This window comes from Geotrypetes seraphini, chromosome 14 (genome assembly GCF_902459505.1).
Source record: "Geotrypetes seraphini chromosome 14, aGeoSer1.1, whole genome shotgun sequence".
Taxonomy (NCBI): Eukaryota; Metazoa; Chordata; class Amphibia; order Gymnophiona; family Dermophiidae; genus Geotrypetes; species Geotrypetes seraphini.
Genome location: NC_047097.1, coordinates 39,640,769 through 39,656,853, shown reverse-complemented (window position 1 = coordinate 39,656,853; position 16,085 = coordinate 39,640,769). Strand labels below are relative to the sequence as shown.

The window sequence follows — 16,085 nt, the reverse complement described above, 5'->3', positions numbered from 1 at the left end:
AAAGATCACACACAAAAAAAAAGACCATCCTCACAATCAGGTCCTTTAAAACTAATCAGCTCTCCTCAGGGAAAAGTCCAGTAAGATGTTCAAAGTACTACAGTCATAATACATAGGCTTGTCATGCCACTAGGACTTGGGCGCGTTTGTGAAGCTGAAAGCTTTGCTGTCGGTAGTTTCACTACCAGCAGGGCTTCCCAAGGCAGACAGGTTTCAGCGGAGATGTCAGACTAATGATGTACCACCCATCTGGGCATCGGCAGAGGATCACGCTTGATGCGACAACATCAAATTTATACTGCGCAAAAGTACGTGCAAAAATTTACTGCACTTTAGTAAAATGACCCTTAGATTGTAAATACTATGGGGAGTGGAAAATACCCTCTGAACTAGAATGTAACTTTTCTTGAACTACTGTGAAAGGCATGAACTTAATCAAAATCCTTTGTTCACAAAATCACTAGAAAACAGAGTCGCAAAAAGGCTATTGGCACTTTACAGTCTGATTTATTGAGGCATGAGCGCATTTATGGTTAGTTTATAAGGTTTTAGTAGCCTTTGTTTTTGTTGTTTTGTTCTGCTATAAAATCAAGGAAACTACGATACATATGAATGGAATGGATTATTTTATTGAACAATCCTTAAAAATACTAGGAGTTACTTTAAATAAACATCTTACATTGGAGAAACATTCTGATTTAGTATTTAAGAAGAGTATCTCGGTGCTTTGGAAACTTCACACCATAAAAAAGTACTTCAACGATGCCTCTTTTCAGTTTGCAAGTACAATCTTCCATTCTGAGTATTCTTGATAATTGCAACATCATATATCTGGGCGCCTTTAAGAAAATCACCATGAAATCGAGGATGGTTCAGAATACCATTTTTGGTTTGAAGAAATGGGAACATGTTACCCCTTTCTATCAAAAGTTACACTGGTTGCCATTGGAATCCAGAGTTCTGTTTAAGTTCTCATGTATCTACTACAAAACAGTATTTGGTACGTCACCAGGTTATCTTAACCCTCACTTTACTTTGAGTTATAACAATAAGAGCTCTGGTAGAATACATTTGTTTGCTTTTCCCTCATTAAAATTATGTCATTACAAAAGGTTATTTAAAGAACCTTTTCTTTCCAGGCAGCTAAACTCATGGCTCGCCCAAATTGTGCTTTATGCCTCTTCTTATCTTGATTTTAGAAAGCAGATTAAAACTCAATTATTTAACAGGCCGAGTTCTTAATATATTTTATTATTATAATCTTTTATTCTTTTAAGATTGTTGTACCCTCCTTTTATGGCATGTATGTATTTTTCTTATATGCATTTAACTTGTTGATCTCAATGATTTGCATTGTTTATATTTCAATTAATTGTTGTGAATCACCTAGAATTTCCTGTGTATGGCAGTACACAAAATAAAATTATTATTATTATTATTAATCATTACTGCTTTAAGAGCAGATACAGATTTTGGTTCAGGGTTAGCATGGCCTCAGCATACTATTTTATGAGTGCACAATGCATAGAAGTGTTTAATGCAGAAGATAACTTTGTATGAATTTGTGCATAGTACACTTGACACACAGCATATTAAAATGAATAGTAAGGAAGCTATTAGTCCCAATGCAGAGAGGTGTAGGGAAGACAAAGGCTGAGAATAAGGCAAAGTTTTGGGTGACCTCAGACCCAAATCCTAGCTGCCAGGTCAGAGGTGGCATAGAAGGGTTGGCTTGATCTTACACAGTACCATCTGTGAGGATTTAATGCCTGTTTCTTCTTCTTTTTTTTTTTTTTTTTGCTATAGGCATAACAGTACCACATTTTAAGACAGAATGGGTTCAAGCAGAAAAAAATTTGCCTGATGATATGAAGGAATATTATTCTATGCATAAATATAGGCACTCTAAAAATGTAATACACACAAAACTTTTATGATGCTCTCTATTACCCACACAATAACATTTAGAATATCTGCAAATGTGTGCTGTTACTTTCATTTTGCTTGGGCACCTGCAGAATCTTGTGCATATGCTTCTAATGTGCTTGCCCTGATTAGTGAAGTTCTGCAAGTTTCAAATTTGCATATGATTAGCTTATTGCATTGGTGACTAAAATTCTCATGTTAACATTGATATTAGAAGCCATGAGTCCCCTTGTCTGCTTCCGTCCTGTTTTATGCAAACTGATTTGATGTATTGCTGATCTCGAAAGGCAGAAAAGAAGGTATTGTTATTTCCTACAATACCTATATAACCCCTCTTCTCATATCATTACATTGGTTCCCAATCTGATTCTGTATATGCTGAAAGAAATAAAATATGCTGATTCTGTATATGCTGTAAGAAAGAGAGATGGGGAAAATAATTAAAAAGGCTGTACTACAGAGGAGGCCATGTAAAAAAGCCAGATTTCTCAGACCCTCTTTTAATGAGTTCAACCTGTTCCATTCTCAAGACAGCCCTCAGCTTATTCTCCATACAACAGTGCTGGATGGAGCACGACCTCCTTCTTCTCATCTTGGTTCAGTGAACCAGAGCTTTGATATTTATTTATTATTACTTTTCTAGCCCGCTTATAACTAAGCGGTTTCCATAATATACATACATAGTTATCAAATAACATACAAATCCTGTGATAGTGTTTTCCAGAGCAGTTGCTTGTAGTCTACCTGTTCTCACGATACACCCTCAACCGATGACAGCCATGACCATCTCCTTCCACAGTTTGTTCTGTGGAATTCTGAACATCTTACTGGATTTTTCCCTGTTAGGTGTCATCGACTCATGTTCGAGTCTTAGTGACTCGATAATGATATCAAGTTTTTGTGGCAGAATACAGAAGTAGATTGCCGGGCCTTTCTTCTACGCATGTGCAAATTTTTTACTAATTTTTGGCTTAGACAGATTATTTTTATTGTGGGTTGTTTGTTTTGTTTTATTGTTAAGGGTTCTGTCTTGCTGTAATCCACACTGAATCCTCTGGAGATAATGCGGAACATAAGACAATTTTAGCATAGCACAGAATAGCAGCTCGTGTCCATTCTCCCCGCCCCCAACACATAAAGTGTGCTGTTATGTCATTGTGGTAACAGATGTGTGAATGCTATTCCATTGTGTATCAGAAAGCAAAACGATGTGATTGTTTTTAATAGGCTTTTAAAGAGATATCTTTTTTGTGAAATGAAGCATGGGTATTGAACATTTTCATTGGGGAAATTTATACACGTGTGTCTTATGGCTGTTTGTAATGCTTATTGTGAATATGATATTGTAACCCACCTTGTTAAAGGGGGGATATAATAAATAAGCCATAAACCATAAACTGTTTAAAGCACTTTATTAAAGGGTCACTAAGATTGTACCTAAAAATGGAAGATTAAGGCCCAAATTCTGTAACCAGCGTCTAAAGTTAGGCATCGGGGTTGCCGATCGGGGTGGGGCCCACGTTGCCGATCAATGCTGGAGGGGCTCATCGCCGTTTGGAAAAAACAATGTTGATGCCTTCCTTCATCGGCCCCCCCCCAACCATTTCGGGCCCTAGGCACATTCCTACTTGGCCTATTGGTTAATCCTGCCCTGAGTATACCAGTTTTTTAGCACATTAAAACAAACATTTTGCTGTCTTACTAGGGATCCAACTAGTCAACTTATAAAGCCACACTGACAAGATACTTCACCACATGTCTGGTTATGTTTTAGTATTTGCAGTTTGGATATTATACCTCAAACAGTGCCAGATGTGCTGACCATAAAATCTCCTTCTTACATCTGGCAAGAGGAATATTAGCTATTTGGGCCAGTAGTTTTTGGTTTGTTTTTTTTTGTTTTAGCATCTTGGCACTGTCAGGTGAACAGCACAAGAATTTTATTAGTAGGATATGTGCGACTCTCTCTAAAATGGTAATTTAGGTGTCTATCATGGGGAAAATTCATTTTTTTCCCCTTCCTGGAATGTAAGTACCCACAGAAGGCCAGCTTCATAAATCAGAAAAAAAAGAACCTGTCAGCTGCAGAGACTGACGATCCCAGATCTTTTCTACTGACCTTACATCCCTTCCAACCCCGTCATGGTAATGCCAAAACTCGTTCCCTCTGTAATCACAGAGCAGGAAAAACATGCAGACACACACACTGCAGCTTGCCATGCTGTTTACCCCAAGAATAACGAGGCACAGAATCTGTTTAATTGCAGACCGCTCCCCACGGACCTCATTATGAACAGTGAAAAAAAAAAAATCTATCAAAAGAGCAGAGAATCAGTTGCTACACTGGAGGCATGATAAGACAGCAAAAAGCACTCAGGAAGCAAAATCTTTACATTGATGCTCTGTAATTCAAATACGCATAGAGCATGTTTTTAATGCATCCCAATTACACTGCAGCATTCATTTCGTTTTATAGCTATATATATATTCGGGGCACTGAAAAAAAGCTCTTTGGTATCAGATGCAAAGCAAAGGGACAGCCACATAATAAACAAAGCGCATAGAGAAGGCGAGGAGCGCAAAAGCAGCTCCTCGAACGGCCGGCGCGAGCTAAATCCTGTTCACTTGTTCTGGGGCTCCAGGGAAACAAGAGCCAGGCGGCAGCAGCGTACATTTCAGCACCCCCGCCCCCCACATCCTCCTCCACTCGCCTTAGCTCCGCCGCCCCGCAATTTCACCTTGGCCAGCCACTTCGTTCCTCCCGTCGCCCTTCGGGGATTGCTGGCGGCATCCGTGGGGCACGAGCGCGCTGCCCTGCCGAGAGCTTCTCACTCGCCGCCACTTCCTTCTCCTGACCGGTGCCTTTGCGTGTCGTTTTGGAGGGGGGTGGGGGGAGGTTTCTGGAGCTCTGCCTTCGCCTCCCCCCCGGCCCGAGCTGCGCCGCTTACCTGGTCGCGGTTGCCTTAGCCGGCGGCGTCTCCTCGTGCCGCGCCGCGCACGAGCCGCGAGACAGCTGCACTGGCTCTTTTGTGTGCCTGCTTCGCCAAGACACACATTGAGACTACTAATTAACCCGGGCGGCTGGATAGAGCAAAAGCAAAGAACCCCGGAATCTGCATGTGGGGACTGCAAGGATGGGAGAATGCACCAGAGAGCGGGAGAGGGGCAGAGCTGTTACTACGGTGACAGTCCCTCTCCCCCCCCCCCCCCCCCCCCCCCCCGTACCTCGAAGGGGTTTTTTTTTTTTGTTTTGTTTTGTTTTTTTTAACTTCGCTTTAGGAGCTGCGCTGTAGCCGGCAGCGAGGTAGTTTTGCATCTCGCTGGAGAAGAGATGCTGAAACCTACAGCCGTTTTGGGGTAGGTACCTACTATTCTCGTGTCCCAAGTCTAAACATCCCCTGAACTGAGAAAATGTTAGTAACAGAACAATTAAGAAGGACCATCATTCCGCAAATTGGGAACTGTTGGGACAACACCCATATGTGGCTGACTCATCCTGTTTGTCCTAGGAGAAACGGTCTGCAATTCTATTGAAATAATGATCAACGGCCTCAACCAATAATATGAGGAGATACTTTTAATGCACTTAATATAAGAAGTTTTTTTGACAGAATTTTTTCCTTCAAGGCCGCCAAACTGAACATGTGGCTAGGAAAACCTATATTAGAGGCCACTTCCTATTTTGATTTTAGGAAAACATTAAAGACCCCAACATGTCTATATCCTAGTACTATAACATGTCTTCAACCTTGTATTACAACTGTTTAACTCACTTCTGTTTTTTAACTGATGCATTTCAATTTTAACTGATTCTTAATTCATGTATTCCAATTTTAATTGATTGTTTTTATTATGTCATTTCAATTTTACTGATTGCATGTATTTTATCTTGTGAACCGCTTTGAACTTTTTTAATATAGCAGTATTCAAAAATAAATTATTATTATTAACTACGGTACGTTCGTTGACTAGATCTGGGGAATTATCCTCCCTTTATCAGAGAACAGGCAAAGAATGATGTTACCTTGACGTATAATTTAATTCCATTTCAAAGGTTTGTAAGCACTAATTATGGAGTGAAGGAGTAACCTAATGGTTATAGCAGGGGAAGCCCGGTTCAAAACCCACTGTGGCTCCTTGAGACTTTGAATAAATCACTTAACCCAACTCACGTTTGAGCTACATCTGAAAAGGAGTGAGCCAAATTCAAATAAAGTAAATCACACTCTACATGATAAAGGTGATGTGAGGAGGGGTCAGAAGAGTAATATGTTAGGGGGGATCCCCGCAGGACCCACGGGATTCCCGTTCCCATGCAGACCTCTAGAAAGAACGCCATAATTTATCTTTTAGAGTGTAAACTTGTTCCCATATTCCGTATATACATTTGTACTGGTACTTATGAGAAGTTATAGTGTTATTGTTCTCTACCACCTTGTGTTAGGTGTCATCAACTCATGTTGTGTTAGGTGTCATCAACTCATGTTCGAATCCTAATGACTTGAGGAATTACAGATCTAAAAAGAAATCGGGGATTGAGGGGTACAGATAGAAATAGAGGTAGGTTATAAAAGTGGACAAAAACCACTTCACAGGTCACGGACCTGATGGGCCACTGCGGGAGCGGACCACTGGGCGAGATGGACCTCTCGTCTGACTCAGTGGAGGCAACTTCTTATGTTCTTATGTTACTGTCACTAGAATGATAAGGAGAAGAGAGAGCCAGACTTATGTCCTAATTGTGCTTCTATGTGGTTCTACGTTTTGTTTTAAATTGTCCCATCCTGTTAATTTTGAATGTCTTTAGTTCAGGCATGTCCAACAGGTAGATCACGGAAGGGTCAGAGGTAGATTGCCAGCTCCACTTGGCTCCATCTCTCCAGCAGCTCGCCCCATCGCTAGGACAGAGCTCGTGCCGGCAGGAATCTGCCAAGGGCTTGCCGCCGCTGCTGATCCTTTACCTGTCTTTTTTCCTACCTGCAGAAATCTTGCCTGTGGGTGTATTGGGGGCATCATACCTGGTCTCCTGCCTCTTAGAATCACCCATTCTTGCCCCTGCCCCAACACCCCTTAGAAGTCTGTTATATACCAGGCGATATCCATTCACCCGGGCTTTACCTGAATACACTTACCGTATTAGTTGTGTCATGTGCTGGTCGTTGGTCGCTTTATAGTTCACTTTCATTAAATGTTTTCGGGCAGACACAACAAAGTGTCAAGAATCAAGAATTTGGTGATTTTGGCAGACTTTTCCAATTTTGTTCTAACTTGCCTATGCCTTGCCTTTGAATTGGTTCAAACCACTGTGACTTTTGCTTGCCTCTGCAATTTTATTTTGCCTGGCCTTTGTGTTGATTCTACACTGCAATTTTATTTCACCTTGCCTTTGCGCTGATTCTACACTGTATGCAGAATTTATAAATCACATATGGTGGTATTTGAACTTGTTTGGCAGTATTTGATTTTATCTGGTTTGCTGGACAGGTGTTTGAGTTGTTTTGATGATTGTTTGATGGTATTTGATTATTGGTGCCAGTATGATGAATTTTTTTTTTACTTTTAGAACTGCATGTGTGGTTTTGACATCTTCATTCCTTGTATTGCACATCATCCAGAGATCTTCAGTTCCTGTTGATCTTTAATGCTTTGGAACAGTGACAGTTTTGGACCAGATTCAGCCAGTGCTTGTACTAACTTAGCAGATTTGGTCTTCTTACATCCAGCCTCCCCAGTATAACAAAGATGAGTGTTCCAAAGAAGAGCAAAACCTACCACTTTCATGATGAATGGGAAATGGACTACTTCTTCATCATGGTGAAAGACAAGTGCTGTTGGCTAATTTGTAACACCCCAGTATCCTTGCCCAAAAAGGGTAATCTGGAACGTCATTATAAGGCTCTGCTGATTTTCCACCCAAAAGTGAAATTTGTAAACTGAAGCTCAAAGAACTTAAATCAAAATTAGCATCTCAGCAACAGTTGATGGCGAAGTCAAGGTCACATTTGGTTAATGCAACCATGGCATCCTTCAAGGTCAGCAACCTGATCGCAAAGAAATGCAAACTTTTCACTGAAGGGGAATTTGTAAAAGATTATTTTCTTGAAGCAGCTGACAATCTTTTTGAAGGATTTAAAAATAAGAAAGAGATCATAGCTGCTATTCAAGAAATACAATTGTCAAGAAACAGCGTCGTGCGGCAAATAGAAAAGATGTGTGGAGACACAACTGAACAATTATTGGAGGATGTTTCAAATTGTGTTGCTTTCTCACTCCAACTGGATGAATCTACAGACATAGCCCAGAAACTAGTCTTTATCCGGATGGTTTTTGAAGACTTCAGTGTTAAAGAAGAACTACTTGGAATGATTTCTTTAAAAGGGAGAACTATCGGACAGGAAATATTCAGTTCTTTTCATTCTTTTGTGACAAAGTGTAATCTTCCATTCCATAGACTTATTTCCATCACTACTGATGGAGCAAGAGCAATAACAGGTGAGGTTAAGGGATTCATAGCCCTCTGTAGACAGCATGAAGACTTCCCAGATTTCCTTTCTTACCACTGCATCATTCACCAGCAAGTTTTGGCAATCAAAAGACTCAATACAAAGACTGTCATGGACATCACTTTCAAAATTGTAAATTCAGTTCATGGAAGATCACTTCAAAAATGGCTTTTCAATCTTACTCTTGATGAAGGGACAGCGGAAATCATTTTGCACACAGATGTAAGGTGGCTAAGTAGGCACAAATTTCAGTAAAGATTTCGTGCTGAATGAAATAAGAAGTTTTTTGAAGGAGAGGGGAGATGACCAAGCAGAGTTGGAAGATGAGGAGTGATTATGTGATCTGGCATTTCTCGCTGACTTTACAGGCAATCTAAGTAATATGAACCTTGAACTACAAGGTAAAAACAAACGTATTGGCGAGATGATGAGTATAGTTTCATCCTACAAAAGCAAATTTGAGCTAATGATGACTGACCTTGCAAACAACACTTTTGATCATTTTCCTAATACGCAGGACCATCTGGGACAATATCCATGAATTCAAAAATAGATTCTGTGACTTCCAAAAAATTGGAACAGTTGTGGAGTACTTGTCATACTCATTCAAAGTAGATGTGGACATTAAAGAAACTGTAGCTGCTATCAGTAAAAATTACTCATTGAACAAGCCATCTCTTGAAAACGAAATTTTAACCCTTAAAAATTACATTTTTTTCAAGACCCGTACTGAGCAAGAATTGTTTTGGAAGCTAGTGCCTAGAGACAAATTTCCCAACTTGAGAAGATGCATTGAAGCTGTACACTCCTTTTTTTGGTTCAACTTATTTGTGTGAATCTGTGTTTTCCCATCTGAAAATGATAAAGAGTACACAACATTCCAACATGACAGATGAACATCTTCAGGATTCCCCGAGACTGGCCCTCACGCAATATTCACCCAACTTCAAAAGCTGGTGGATGACATGCAGGCTCAGACGTCTCACTAATGAGCAAGAGTGAAATATTAAAGATTGTGCAAGATCAGCCTGGACCAGTACTCAACCTAAATTTAATACAAATTACTCAAAAAAAGTTAAAGAAAGTTATTACTCAAAAGTGTAAGAAAAAATGTATTTTCCATTTCCCCTCACAGTTCTTAGTGGATCTTCGTCTCTCTGTTTTGTTTTTGCTTAATTTGCTTAACAGCTGATCACATCCAAGTGACAGAAGGTTCATTAAAAATGGGGGGGGGGGGATCCTCCAACTTTATTGGGTTAAAATTTAATTTGAAACTTAATTTCATGGTGGTAGATCACCGGCAGTTTTGGCTGGAAAAAGTAGATCACGACCTGTTCGAAGTTGGACATGCCTGCTTTAGTTAATTGGGCAGTTCTAACTTTCCCTTTTAGCATCCTGATCAGAATATCATTGATGCACTGGTTTGGCCTCAAAAAGGGATAATGTATCTAGATGGATTTCCATTGGGCGCACAATGGCAGGAATTATCATCACTGCACTTTTCTCTGATACTGCTCACCTTAGTACTTATCCTTGTCAAACAGATCGTTCATGCCTTCATGAACTGCAATATGCATGGGCAAATTATCAAGGTATTCTTTTTAATCTAGTAGGTGTCACTCAATACAAGTGGAACCATTTGTGCATCTTTCTGTCACATTTCCCTAGTATTTGAATTACTTGTTATTTTAGTTCTCTTTCCATATGTTAAGAACATAACATAAGAACATAAGAAACGCCTTCGCCGGATCAGACCGAGGTCCATCTAGTCCAGCGATCCGCACCCGCGGCGGCCCATTTAAGTACTCCTTTTTGGAGACCCAGAATTACCATATCCCTCAATATGATATGCAAGAAGGTGTGCATCCAACTTGCGCTTGAATCCCAGTACAGTAGTCTCCTCCACAACCTCCCTGGGGAGTGCATTCCAAGCACCCACCACGCGCTGCGCGAAACAGAATTTCCCGACATTTGTCCTGAACCTACTGCCACTCACTTTCAGGCTATGACCTCTAGTCCGTGTCTCATTTGAAAATGTTAGTAATGCTGTTTCTTGGTCCATTTTATCAAATTCTTTTAATATTTTAAAAGTCTCTATCATATCCCCCCTCAGTCTTCTCTTCTCGAGGGTAAACAGTCCCAGTTTCCTGAATCGATCTTTGTAATCCAAATGCTCCATTCCTTTGACAAGTTTCGTGGCTCGCCTCTGCACTCTGCCACAATTTTATCTGTGATTTGTAATTTTTTGTGTGAGAGTTATTCTGGCATGTTTCACCAAAAAGGTAGCATCCCTCTTCACATTTCCTGCAATGAATAAAATATCTTACATTAAAGGTGGAGCTCCTGTTTCTCTTATTCTAAATGTCTTTCTCATATGAATAACTATGTATGTAGTACTGTGATATGTTCTGACAGTTTTCAGCACAGTATATTGCAAGGGTATGTGCCATTTTCATCTTTCTAAGCTTTTGATAGAAGCTTGTTTCATATTAAGAACATAAAAATTTGCTATACTGGGACAGACAGTGGCCAACCGCAGGTCACAAGTACCTGGCAAGATCCCAAGGAGAAAAACAGATTTTATGCTGCCTATCTAGGAAACCAGGAGTTGCTGAAAAGTTCTCAGTCTAACCAACCAACTTATTAAATTTTGAGAGTTATTTTGCAACTGTAGCTGAAAAGAATGTTATCTTATTTCGTTAAGTGCCAATTTACAGAAATGAAATTCTATGTTTTGAAATTGTTTCAGATCATTGATTGAACCACATCCACGTTATTTTCTTCTTGGTTGGGCTGAGAACTTTTCAGCACCCCCTTGCATTCAGGTTATCAGACATCTTAAGAGTGGCAGAGCAGCAGAGATTTCTTTTGGACATTCATCATCAGGATTAGTGGCTGAAAGTCTTTTATGATTTCTTTTCCTTTTGTTGGTATGTAAGTTGCAGGGGCACCCCCCTACTGTGATTTTCTTTTCTTTTCTGTTACAGAGGGTTTATATTCACTGCTTTAAAGTGAAGATTCACTCCGCATTGTGCATTCTTTTTCATGGTCCCTGCTATTTGTTCTGAAATCTCTATTAAAAACTATAAGTTATACTTTTTGGTGGGAATCTCTGTGTCACACTTTTAAATTGGAATATATGATGGCCATCCAACAGGGACATTATAGGAAGTTTATGGATATTTGAGAGCCATTGACAAAATTCTGTAAGGAGTGATTGTTGATTTTGCCCATTGATAATACACGTCCAGGGTGGGTGGGAAGATATATTTTAATTTGAGTGCAAATTGTTAGATATGTAGTAGGGGGGGGGGTGATATCTGTATTTGTCATAGAATATAATTTTGATTGAATTTAAGTTCTGTTAAAGTATAAAATGACTATATAATATGTTGCACTTATTTTTGGCTTCAAAATGAATAAAGATTTATTTAATAAAAAAAAAACAAAAAACTATAAAATTGCAATTACTAAAACCTGACTATTCAGCCAGGCTCTTCCAGGATGATTCAGGTGATTGTCTAGCAGCTGATCACCTCCGGTTTCCTGTTCCCCTCTCTCCTATCCTTCCCCTGGTCCTTTGTTCTTCTCCCTCTTAGTACTTTCTAATTATTGTTGGTTGTATGAATATTGCTGTCCTATTATGATATTGTACTTCTTTTCTGTTTTCTGAATTTAGATTGTACACTGCTTTGCTTTGCTTGTTGCAGCTAAAAACAGTATAGCAAAATGGAGATAAATAAAAAGATGCAATTTCCTTGGAGATGATTTTAGAGGAGAGCATGCTACATTAGCAAAACAGGCCAGAAGTTAGAAACAAACGCAAACTTACACAGACATATAAAATTACATTATATTACATTGGTGTCTTCTTTCCTGCAAATACCTTTCAGTTCTAGGCAGTTTACAACAAGAATTGGCCTGGGCATTCCCAGGGAGATTACAAGATTGAGATATATAGAATGCGTCATGATCTTGGAAGGGAAGATACGGTTTGGTTAGATCATTTGAAAATTTCTTGAATAGTATAGTTTTCAGTGCCCTGGGTCAAACCTCCCTATTCCCCTCCATGCAGCATCTATACCTTCCTCCCCTCTATTATCATGTGAAATATTTCTTTCTCTCTCCCCATGCACCTTATCTCCCTGCCCTCCATCCTATGTCCAACATTTATCCCTCTCTCTTCTCCCTCCCCTCCACCATATGCAGGATTTCTCCCTCTCACCCCTTTCTGCCTCTTTGTTGCACTCCCTTCCTCTCCTCCACCCATGTCCATCAATTTTTCCTGTCTTTCCCCCCTGTGCAACAGCTTTCTGTCCCTCCCTCCTATCCCTGTGCGGCAGCTTTCCATCCCTCTCATCCCATTGTGCAGCACTTCCTAACCAACCCCCACCCCCTTTCCTGAATGTTTTGTAGTTGGGTGTCGTGGTCAGCAGATTTGAGAGGTGGCAGTCTAGTCTTGCTGCTCTGGTGGCTAGTAGTCTGTCATATTTTTTTTGCTGTGCATGCCTTTGATTGGGGGGGTAGGTAAAGTGTGCTTGAGTTCTCCTTGGTCTGGATGTGTTTTTCCTGATTAGGCGGTTGTTCAGATAGCTTGGTCCATATTAATTTAGGGCTTTGTAAAGGATGCAGTAGAATTTGTATAACAGCGGGACCTGGAGTGACCCGCTTCTATATAACACTTTACCCCCCTTCCTAACATACCTTTCCTATCTCAATGAGACAATACACTTTTGTTGGTAGTACCTGGCCGCAGCCCTGTTTATTGAATATTAAACATATTCATATAACATTTTAACATACATAAGTATATATAAATTAACAACCATAAATAACACATTAACAATAACCCATAACAATAACCCATAACCATAAATAACACATTAACAATGGTATCACCATTGTGACCTGGATCCCGAGCTACCATTGGATGTAATTGGCCCCCGACCCCGCCATCTAAGCAAGGGTCCGAGGGGTGGCATGTCCCCCACATGCCCCATTATCCAGGGTCATCCGACCCACCAGGCACAGCTCCCAGCCGGCCCACCGCTCATCCCTTGATGAGCCCATTAGCCAGTAGCTCGGGATACCGCCACAGGCCTGTAACGAGTTACAGGCCCCCCCCCAAACAAGATAAGTAACAGAGCTGCGGCTAGGAAACCAACACTCGCTCACAACAGGTGGCGAAGTTGTCCAACAACAGATCACTGCCTATATCCGACAAATGCACCCGATCTCTGTAAAACAGCCCCGAACAAGACACGTCGACCCAATCGTGTCTTATCTGAATACCGCCCCGTGCCTCCACCCATCGACCCACTTGTCGATTTACTTTAGCTAGCCCTCTGGTCCACCGCCGAGACGCTAGCCGGCTCGGCCGAGGAATGATATCCGACCAGACCAGCCGCGTCTCCGGGAACCAACCCTGAGCTACCCCCAAGTCCCCGATAACTGTGTCTATAAGGTGCTTTCCGCTAAGGGCGTCGACATCGTTGCCCCCCAGGTGAAGGAGCAGTAGATCCGGACGCCGAGAACGCCGCCGAAGGTCGTTCAGCAGATGCATCAACTGGTGCCAGCGCATGCCCCTCTGTCCCCACCAGGACACGAACACTCCGCGATGCCCGAGGCCCAAGTGTTGACCGCCGGGCCGGACTATGGCACGTTCCCCTGCCCAATGGACGAAGGAGTGCCCGATAATCCATACCGACAGGACCCGCTGCACCACACCTGCAAAGCAAACCCAGCAAATAAGTTACCATTTTGTAAGAAGGGAGCCAGGCAGCGACCCCTTCCCACCATAAACACTCCCCTACGAGACGCCCCCCACTCCCATCCCGTAATGTCCCTACTAGATCAACCCTCCAGACTGAGAATCCCCCCGAGCAGCACCCGGTGGTCGGATATATCCTCGATAAGCATCCGACGACCACCTACCCAATCGCCGAATTACCGCCTCGGGCACCCCCGCCGCGAAGGCACTTGTAGCCGCCCCGATACGAAAGGAATGAGTGCCATAACGAGCAGGGTCCTCACCGCAGAGTCCCAAGGCTAAACGCAACACCGCCAGTAATTGATACCGCGTGAGCCGGGTGCCATTCTCGTGCACCATCAATGCTAAGGCGGACTGAGGACGGACCGCCATGTAGGCAACCAGAGATTGGACGGGGCAAGACGTACATCCCTCCACTTGATGCAGGATTAACGTGCGCCCCCTGCCCAGCTGATCCGTTTTTGAACGCGCAATGAAAACTCGCAGCGTGTTCCCGACTATACACACCTGCCTGCCTAGTAGGCCTCGCAGACCCCGCGCGTCCGACAGATGGACGAGCAGCTCGCCCTCCCGGAGCGCTCCGAAAAAGGATAATGAGAAAGCTGCCCGAAACAAACATGTCTCGTAACCGGAGTTCGTCACCTGTGGTAAGACATTTGCAAGGGTGACTAGCAAGGCATGCGTGATCGGCAGCCGTGGGTCGGGCCCTTGCGGGGCTACCCTCCCCCAGGCCGCCAACATTCGACGCGGCAAAAATCCCGATGAAGGACAAGTCCACCCGAGGGCCCTACAAAAGAATGCAAAGCCCGCTAGATGACCCGCCGCCGCGCTCCGTGAACAGCCCCGCAGCTGGGACGAGGCTAGGAAATCCGCTAGCAGGATCTCCGACACAGGACCCGGAGTCCATCCCCGAGACTGAAGGAATCTGGACACCAGTGCAAAGCCTCGGTTGTACCGGGCCCACGTAGACGGGGCTATGGAGTTTTGTAGTAATCCCCAGATCCGTTCTCCACCAGGCTCCATAAATGCTCCGGCATCTGCGATCCCACCGTCTTCGCTGCCGGCGCCAGCTGCCGAAACTGCAAAAAGTGGAAACGAGACAGAGCATCAGCTAGTCTGTTTTGTACTCCGGGAACGTGACGTGCCCGAATGAAAAGGTTGAGACGTAAGCAGCGCACGACGAGCTCGCGCATCAACGCCGTCACCCGTAGGCATTTCGCCGCTTGCCGGTTGACCACCTCCACCACCCCCATGTTGTCGCACCAAAACACGACTCGCCTATTCCGTAACCTGTCGGGCCACAACTCACAAGCCACCAGCAAAGGAAAAAGTTCCAGAAGCGTGATATTACAGGTAAGACCGGCCAGCCGCCAGGCCTTGGGCCAAGCTGCTGCGCACCAATCTCCCTGGAAGTAGAGCCCGAAACCAATGCCACCTGCCGCGTCGGACTGCAATTCTAGATCCAAATTAGTCACCTCGGGCTGTTGAATTGGGAGAGACCCGTTGAAGCGTTCAAGAAAAAGTGACCACATCCACAAATCTGCCCGGATCCCCGCCGACATCCGCACAAAGTGTCTGCGGTCCCTTACTCCGGCTGTCGCTGCCGCTAGACGACGGGAAAAGGGGCGACCCATAGGTAGAACCCTACAGGCAAAATTAAGAGACCCTAATAGAGACTGAACTAACCGCAAGGTGGGCTTGCGAGCACCCCGTACCAGTGATATTGACTCTAACAACTGCCGGACCTTGCCCTCCGAAAGCCGAGTCACCATCGCTACGGTGTCTATCTCTATCCCCAGGAACGTGAGGCACGTAGTAGGCCCCTCAGATTTTTCTGCCGCCAGCGGCACCCCAAATTCCACCGCTAGGTCCTCAAACGTGGTCTT

The 16,085-nt window shown here is 43.0% G+C and overlaps 1 protein-coding gene across 3 annotated transcripts in view; it reads right to left on the bottom strand.

The window, feature by feature from the left end:
* APBA2 (amyloid beta precursor protein binding family A member 2) overlaps nucleotides 1–5,343 on the bottom strand; it is a 339,269-nt gene extending 333,926 nt beyond the window's left edge. The window contains exon 1 of one of the 3 annotated variants that reach the window (XM_033920561.1): nucleotides 5,296–5,343. The gene's annotated coding sequence lies outside the window, so the exon portion shown is untranslated. Of the gene's footprint in view, nucleotides 1–4,664; nucleotides 4,995–5,295 lie in introns of those variants that run through there. The other 2 variants (XM_033920559.1, XM_033920560.1) reach the window with 2 other exon arrangements.
* Between the last annotated feature and the right edge of the window lie 10,742 nt (nucleotides 5,344–16,085).